The sequence below is a fragment of the Triticum urartu genome, chromosome 7 (genome assembly GCF_003073215.2).
Source record: "Triticum urartu cultivar G1812 chromosome 7, Tu2.1, whole genome shotgun sequence".
NCBI classification, from domain to species: domain Eukaryota; kingdom Viridiplantae; phylum Streptophyta; class Magnoliopsida; order Poales; family Poaceae; genus Triticum; species Triticum urartu.
The window spans coordinates 85103986-85113003 of record NC_053028.1 but is presented as its reverse complement, the minus strand read 5'-3'; positions in this window follow the sequence as shown (position 1 = coordinate 85113003).

Sequence of the window (9018 nt, the reverse complement as noted above, 5' to 3'; positions counted from 1 at the left end):
GCATCGTCACCTCGTCCTTGCCAGTGTTCGCTTAATCCGTAGTCCCTGTTTCGAGTTGCAAATATTAGCAACGGAACCAGTATCAAATACCCAGGTGCTACTGCGAGCTCTAGTAAGGTACACATCAATAACATGTATATCACATATACCTTTGTTCACCTTGCCATCCTTCTTATCCGCCAAATACTTGGGGCAGTTCCGCTTCCAGTGACCAGTCTGCTTGCAGTAGAAGCACTCAGTTTCAGGCTTAGGTCCAGACTTGGGTTTCTTCTCCTGAGCAGCAACTTGCTTGCTGTTCTTCTTGAAGTTCCCCTTCTTCTTCCCTTTGCCCTTTTTCTTGAAACTAGTGGTCTTGTTGACCATCAACACTTGATGCTCCTTCTTGATTTCTACCTCCGCAGACTTTAGCATTGCGAAGAGCTCAGGAATTGTCTTGTCCATCCCTTGCATATTATAGTTCATCACGAAGCTCTTGTAGCTTGGTGGAAGTGATTGGAGAATTCTGTCAATGACACTATCATCCGAAGATTAACTCCCAGTTGAATCAAGTGATTATTATACCCAGACATTTTGAGTATATGCTCACTGACAGAACTGTTCTCCTCCATCTTGCAGCTATAGAACTTGTTGGAGACTTCATATCTCTCAACTCGGGTATTTGCTTGAAATATTAACTTCAACTCCTGGAACATCTCATATGCCCCATGACGTTCAAAACATTGTTGAAGTCCCGGTTCTAAGCCGTAAAGCATGGCACATTGAACTATCGAGTAGTCATCAGCTTTGCTCTGCCAGACGTTCATAACATCCTGTGTTGCCTCCAGCAGCAGGCCTGGCACCCAGCGGTGCTTCCAGGACGTAATTCTTCTTGTGCAGCAATGAGGATAATCCTCAAGTTACGGACCCAGTCCGTGTAATTACCATTCATCTTTCAACTTTGCTTTCTCAAGGAACGCATTAAAATTCAACGGAACAACAGCACGGGCCATCTATCTACATCAAACATAACAAGCAAGATACTATCAGGTACTAAGTTCATGATAAATTTAAGTTCAATCATATTACTTAAGAACTCCCACTTAGATAGACATCCCTCTAATCCTCTAAGTGATCACGTGATCCAAATCAACTAAACCAGTAACCGATCATCATGTGAAATGGAGTAGCTTTTCAATGGTGAACATCACTATGTTGATCATATCTTCTATATGATTCACGCTCGATCCTTTCAGTCTCAGTGTTCCGATGGCCATATCTGCATATGCTAGGCTCGTCAAGTTTAACCTGAGTATTCTGCGTGTGCAAAACTGGCTTGCACCCGTTGTAGATGGACGTAGAGCTTATCACACCCGATCATCACGTGGTGTCTGGGCACGACAAACTTTGGCAACGGTGCATACTCAGGGAGAACACTTTTATCTTGAAATTTTAGTGAGAGATCATCTTATAATGCTACCGTCAATCAAAGCAAGATAAGATGCATAAAAGATAAACATCACATGCAATCAATATAAGTGATATGATATGGCCATCATCATCTTGTGCTTGTGATCTCCATCTCCGAAGCACCGTCATGATCACCATCGTCACCGGCGCGACACCTTGATCTCCATCGTAGCATCGTTGTCGTCTCGCCAATCTTATGCTTCTACGACTATCGCTACCGCTTAGTGATAAAGTAAAGCATTACAGGGCGATTGCATTGCATACAATAAAGCGACAACCATATGGCTCCTGCCAGTTGCCGATAACTTGGTTACAAAACATGATCATCTCATACAATAAAATTTAGCATCATGTCTTGACCATATCACATCACAACATGCCCTGCAAAAACAAGTTAGACGTCCTCTACTTTGTTGTTGCAAGTTTTACGTGGCTGCTACGGGCTTAAGCAAGAACCAATCTTACCTACGCATCAAAACCACAACGATAGTTTGTCAAGTTGGCTGTTTTTAACCTTCGCAAGGACCGGGCGTAGCCACACTTCGGTTCAACTAAAGTTGGAGAAACTGACACCCGCCAGCCACCTGTGTGCAAAGCACGTCGGTAGAACCAGTCTCGCGTAAGCGTACGCGTAATGTCGGTCCGGGCCGCTTCATCCAACAATACCGCCGAACCAAAGTATGACATGCTGGTAAGCAGTATGACTTATATCGCCCACAACTCACTTGTGTTCTACTCGTGCATATAACATCAACGCATAAAACCTAGGCTCAGATGCCACTGTTGGGGAACGTAGTAATTTCAAAAAATTTCCTACGCACACGCAAGATCATGGTGATGCATAGCAACGAGAGGGGAGAGTGTTGTCCACGTACCCTCGTAGACCGAAAGCGGAAGCGTTATAACAACGCGGTTGATGTAGTCGTACGTCTTCACGGCCCGACCGATCAAGCACCGAAACTACGGCACCTCCGAGTTCTAGCACACGTTCAGCTCGATGACGATCCCCGGACTCCGATCCAGCAGAAGTGTCGGGGAAGAGTTCCGTCAGCACGACGGCGTGGTGACGATCTTGATGTTCTACCGTCGCAGGGCTTCGCCTAAGCACCGCTACAATATTATCGAGGATTATGGTGGAGGGGGGCACCGCACACGGCTAAGAGATCAATGATCAATTGTTGTGTCTATGGGGTGCCCCCTGCCCCCGTATATAAAGGAGCAAGGGGGAGGAGGTGCGGCCAGGCAAGGGGCGCCCCCTCACTTTCCATGTTGGACTAGGACTTGGGGGGAAGGAGAGAGAGAGGGGAAAGGAAAGGGGGGGCGCCACCCCCCTCCTTGTCCAATTCGGACTTGGGGGGAGGGGCGCGCGGCTGCCCCTTGGCCTCCTCTCCTCTTCCTCCACTAGGCCCATTAAGGCCCATTAGGTTACCGGGGGGTTCCGGTAACCTCCCGGTACTCCGGTAAAATGCCGATTTCACCCGGAACACTTCCGATATCCAAACATAGGCTTCCAATATATCAATCTTTATGTCTCGACCATTTCGAGACTCCTCGTCATGTCCGTGATCACATCTGGGACTCCGAACAACCTTCGGTACATCAAAATGCATAAACTCATAATATAACTGTCATCGTAACCTTAAGCGTGCGGACCCTACGGGTTCGAGAACAATGTAGACATGACCGAGACACGTCTCCGGTCAATAACCAATAGCGGGACCTGGATGCCCATATTGGCTCCTACATATTCTACGAAGATCTTTATCGGTCAGACCGCATAACAACATACGTCGTTCCCTTTGTCATCGGTATGTTACTTGCCCGAGATTCGATCGTCGGTATTCCAAATACCTAGTTCAATCTCGTTACTGGCAAGTCTCTTTACTCGTTTTGTAATACATCATCCCGCAACCAACTCATTAGTTGCAATGCTTGCAAGGCTTATGTGATGTGCATTACCGAGAGGGCCCAAGAGATACCTCTCCGACAATCGGAGTGACAAATCCTAATCTCAAAATACGCCAACCCAACATCTACCTTTGGAGACACCTGTAGAGCTCCTTTATAATCACCCTTTTACGTTGTGACGTTTGGTAGCACACAAAGTGTTCCTCCGGTAAACGGGAGTTGCATAATCTCATAGTTATAGGAACATGTATATGTCATGAAGAAAAGCAATAGCAACATACTAAACGATCGGGTGCTAAGCTAATGGAATGGATCATGTCAATCAGATCATTCTACTAATGATGTGACCTCGTTAATCAAATAACAACTCTTTGTTCATGGTTAGGAAACATAACCATCTTTGATTAACGAGCTAGTCAAGTAGAGGCATACTAGTGACACTCTGTTTGTCTATGTATTCACACATGTATTATGTTTCCGGTTAATACAATTCTAGCATGAATAATAAACATTTATCATGATATAAGGAAATAAATAATAACTTTATTATTGCCTCTAGGGCATATTTCCTTCAAGGTTAGCCCCGGCAAACAGGCCACACACGAAGATTCAGAGGACGATAATTACCTTTCGCTCTCCGAAGATGAGGTGAGCCTCGGCACCGAGGATTTCATCGTGCCCGAGGAACCTCTTGAGCAGGAGCGCTTCAAGCGCCAGCTAATCGCCACTGCAAGGAGCCTGAAAAAGAAGCAATAGCAGCTTCAAGCTGACCAAGATCTGCTCAATGATAAATGGACTGATGTCCTAGCAGCCGAAGAATACGGCCTCATACGCCCAACCAAAAGCTACCCAAAGCACAAATTGCTACCTCAGTTTGACGAGGAAGCGGTGAAATACGTACAATGTGGCTGACCGACCACCACGTGGTCGAGACAAAACGACAACTCACACTGAACACCAGCCAGCCCCACCTCAGCGCATAGATAGAGGTAAATTAGCCCACGGTCATACATATGACCTCCGGCAAAACCTGAACAATAAAGCAGGACATACTAGATCAATCTACGGATCACGAGGACGTGCCTCGACACGCGACGACGGCCACCTATTCGGACGTGACAAACTTAGTCATGCGCAGGCTAAAAACCGCAGATGGACTCCATCAGAACTACGTCGCGATATGACCCGACATAGAGGCGCCGCACACCCTCATTGCTTCACCGATGAGGTCCTAGATCATGAATTCCTAGAAGGGTTCAAACCCATGAGTATAGAATCATACGATGGAACCACGGACCCTGCGGTGTGGACCGAAGACTTCATTCTCCACATTCATATGGCCCGCGGCGATGAACTCCACGCCATCAAATACCTCCCTTTAAAACTCAAGGGACCAGCTCGGCACTGGCTCAACAGTCTGCCTGCAAATTCTATTGGCAGTTGGGAGGTCTTGGAAGAGGCCTTCCTCGATAACTTCCAAGGCACATATGTTCGACCTCCGGACGCTGATGACTTAAGCCATATAGTTCAACAGCCCAGAGAGTCCGCCAGGAAATTCTGGACTAGGTTCTTAACTAAAAAGAACCAAATCATCGATTGTCCAGATGCCGAAGCCCTAGCAGCCTTCAAACACAACATCCGTGACGAATGGCTCGCTCGCCACCTCGGACAAGAAAAGCCAAAATCCATGGCAGCCCTCACGGCACTCATGACCCGCTTTTGTGCGGGCGAGGACAGTTGGTTGGCCCGTAGCAAAAGCAATGCAAGCGACACCGGCACCCCTGAAGCTAAAACTAGCAAAGACAAGTCTTGACGCAACATATACAAACGTCGAAACAACAGTGATAACACCGAGGACACGGTAGTCAATGCCAGACTCAGGGGCTCTAAGTCCGTTCAGCGGAAGAAGTCGTTCCAGAAGAACAATTCAGGCCCATCCAGCTTGGACCACATACTTGATCGTCCATGCCACATTCATGGCACCCCAGACAAGCCACCCAATCATACAAATAGAGATTGCTGGTTTTTTAAACAGGCGGGCAAATTGAACGCCGGAACGGGGAAAAGGGATCGCAAAGTGAGGACGATGACGAAGAGCCCCAGCAACCGAACACAGGGGGACAGAAGAAGTTTCCCCCTCGGGTTAAAATAGTGAACATGATATATGCTAGCCACATCCCTAAGAGGGAGCGCAAGCGTGCGCTCAGGGACATCTACGCGATAGAGCTAGTCGCCCCAAAATTTAACCCATGGTCGTCATGCTCGATCACCATTGATCGCCAGGATCATCCGACCAGTATCCGTCACGGTGGCTCAGCCACACTGGTCCTAGACCCAATAATTTATGGGTTCCACCTAACTCGCGTCCTTATGGACGGAGGTAACAGCCTTAATCTACTCTATCAGGATACAACGTGAAAAATGGGCATTAACCCATCTCGGATCAAGCCCACCAGGACTACCTTCGAAGGAGTCATACCAGGTGTAGAGGCCTGCTGTATGGGCTCAATCACACTCGAGGTTGTCTTCGGATCTCCGGACAACTTCCGAAGCGAGGAGTTAATCTTCGATGTCGTCCCCTTTCGCAGCGGCTATCACGCACTGCTCGGACGAACTGTGTTTGCTCGATTCAACGTAGTACCACACTATGCTTATCTCAAGCTCAAGATGCCCGGTCCACGCGGTGTCATAACATTCAACGGAAATACGGAACGGTCCCTCCGTACAGAAGAGCACACAGTTGCCTTAGCAGCAGAAGTACAGAGCGACCTCCTCAAGCAGAACCTTAATTCGGCTGCCGAGCCCACGAACATCGTTAAGAGGGTCTGAACTACTCTACAGCAGGAGAGCTCGACTCGTCAGGAGCTCGACTAGCAATCCGGCCTCCGTCGCAGTTCGGGTCAAGTGGTGGCATTCGTGCCGCACGTACATAACTATGCACTCAAAATCCCATGGGCATCGACGGAGGCATAGCTAGTGTGTGGTCCGTAGTACGGCTCAACCGATGTCGGATACACATATACTTTCACTTTTACTTGTTTCCTTTTCAGGTCTCAATCCCACAGGCACCATCTGATGGCCTGGTCATCGGTCCTCTTGAAGGATAAACACACCAAGACGGCAAGAAATGCAGACATATGGGGGACTTTTTAGGTGATTCCGTTAACGATAACTTTCCTGTTTTCCAGGACCCACATGCAGCCCTCCCTTGGTTTCGGCATGTCAAATAGCCTGCTGCTTATCGCACTACATGTATCAATGCGCTTTGATGTACTAATTAAATTACAATGAGAACAGTTTGCGACTGGAGCTGTAGGACTCCAGCTTTTTTACCTTCGTACCTTTTTTTTCAGCTCCCCTATGGATAATCCTATTAGGTAGCACTTGTAGACATTGGTACGCTTGATGTTTGCCAGGGGCTTCATAGCACCCCACATTACGGCAACAAAAGTCCGAATACTTTTTATAAGTATAGTTCGGCACCCTGAATTTAGCATTATATGCATTAGCTCCGAATCATGTCTTTGGTCAATAGTTGGGTTGGCCGGCTCCTGTGCTTGCTACCTTACGTTCCGCTAAATTGGCTAAGGTAGTAAAGGGAGAACTACTGCGATTGTGCCTTGGTTTATCCAAAGGAGCACCTCAGTAGAGAAAGCTGAAAACTGACTATCATGATGCGGCAAGAGCCGATCAGCTGTTCGGAGGTTGCAAATCATTGGAGATTTCTTCCGCATTACGCGAAGGATTGGTACTTCGCGACCAGACGCTTATAGCACTCTAGTTCGGATACTAGGGGCTGCTCCCATGTTTTTATTGTCGCACTCCTATGGCTAAGTGAGGGCGTTACAACCGCATAGTCTGGTTGCCTGGTTCGTTGTGCTAAACAACTCCTTCAAGGACCATCTAATTGGATCAAGATTGTTGAGATTCTATCCCGAACACCCCCGTCATACCTACGCGGGGGCAGAAGCCGACGACTGGTTAACCCTCAGATTTCATGCAACACGGCCGCACATGAAGTAAAAATTTAAAAACATAACAAGCATTATATTGCATAAACACTTTGTTTTATCATACAAGGCAGAGGGAGATCGCATACGTTCATTCAAAGATAGTGTCCTTCGTACAGTGATCCGCAACAATGCGGGATCCCCTCCAGGACACCATCGAAATACAACTCGGGTCGGCGGTGCTCCTTGCCCTCAGGTGGCCCCTCTGTCATTAGCTTCTTGGCATCCATCTTCGCCCAGTGTGTTTTGACGTGGGCAAAGGCCATTCATGCACCTTCGATACAGACCGACCGCTTTATAACCTCAAGCCGGGGGCAGGCATCAACAAGCCGCTTCACAAGTCCGAAGTAGCTGCTAGGTATCGGCGCGGCAGGCCATAGTCGGACTATCAGCTCCTTCATGGCTACCTCGGCCGCCTTGTGCAGCTCGACAAGCTGTTTCAGCTGGTCGCTGAAGGACACCGGATGTTCGGGCACAAGATATTGAGACCAGAACAACTTCTCCGTAGAATTCCCTTCCTCGGCTCGATAGAACTCGGCAGCATCTGATACGCTGCGTGGCAAATCCGTAAACGCCCTCAAGAGCTCCAAATTCGGGTAAGTAAAAGGAACGCTTCCTTCACAGACTTGCTTTGCATATTGAAAGCCTTACTCGTCGCGATCTTCCACGCCGCCTGGATTTCCTGAAGGGCGCTCTGGGCTTCGGCTCGAGCCTCTTGTGCGCTCTGGAGCGCCTTCGCAAGTTCAGACGCATGCGTCTTAAAATCATGCTCCAAGGACTCGCACTTCTTTACGGTGTCCTGGAGCTCTTGCTGAACCTCACCGACTCAAGCCTTGTGCTTCTCACGCGCAGCGCGTTCCTTGGCCACTTTGTCCTCGGCCTTCTCTAACGCCTTCTTGAGGGCCACCACCTCGGTCGTGGCCCCTAATAAAGTTCATGGCACTTTAGTCATCACGAACCATTCATCCTTCCTAAAACATACACGCAGGTTACTCCATACCTTTGTTGTCCTCCAGCTGCTTCTTCACGAGGCCGAGCTCTTTCTCGGCCCGCTCCAGGTTCTGCTTCAGTTCGGAGACCTCCGCAGTGTGAGCGGCAGCAGCCAGCAGCGACGTCTGCTTATTCACATAGACATATTGTGTTAGACTCCTGCGAAAATTATTTTGATCCCATGTTCGTCTTTTCCTTTCCGGACATCGAACAGAGCATTAGGGGCTACTGTCCACATGGTGATATTTTTTCTACAATTGTTACCTCAAAGCTAGTTAAAAGGCTAGTTAGTCCGCTTTGGGCGGACTGAACCTTTTCAATCACTGTACCCATAAGGACACAGTGCTCATCCACAATGGAGGCGCCTCGCAGCGCTTCCAGCAGATTATCCGGTGCCTCTGGTTGGACAGAGGTCACCGGTGGAGAAGGCACACCTCCTCCTTTCGGGGAAGGCAGTTCGCTGGACTCCGGAGCCGTGCAGGTCTCTGATACGTGTCCGTCGTATCTACTTTTCCAAACACTTTTGCCCTTGTTTTGGACCCTAACTTGGATGATTTGAATGGAACTAACCCGGACTGACGTGTTTTCAGCAGAATTGCCATGGTGTTATTTTTGTGCAGAAATAAAAGTTCTCGGAATGACCTGAAAATCAACGGAGAATTAT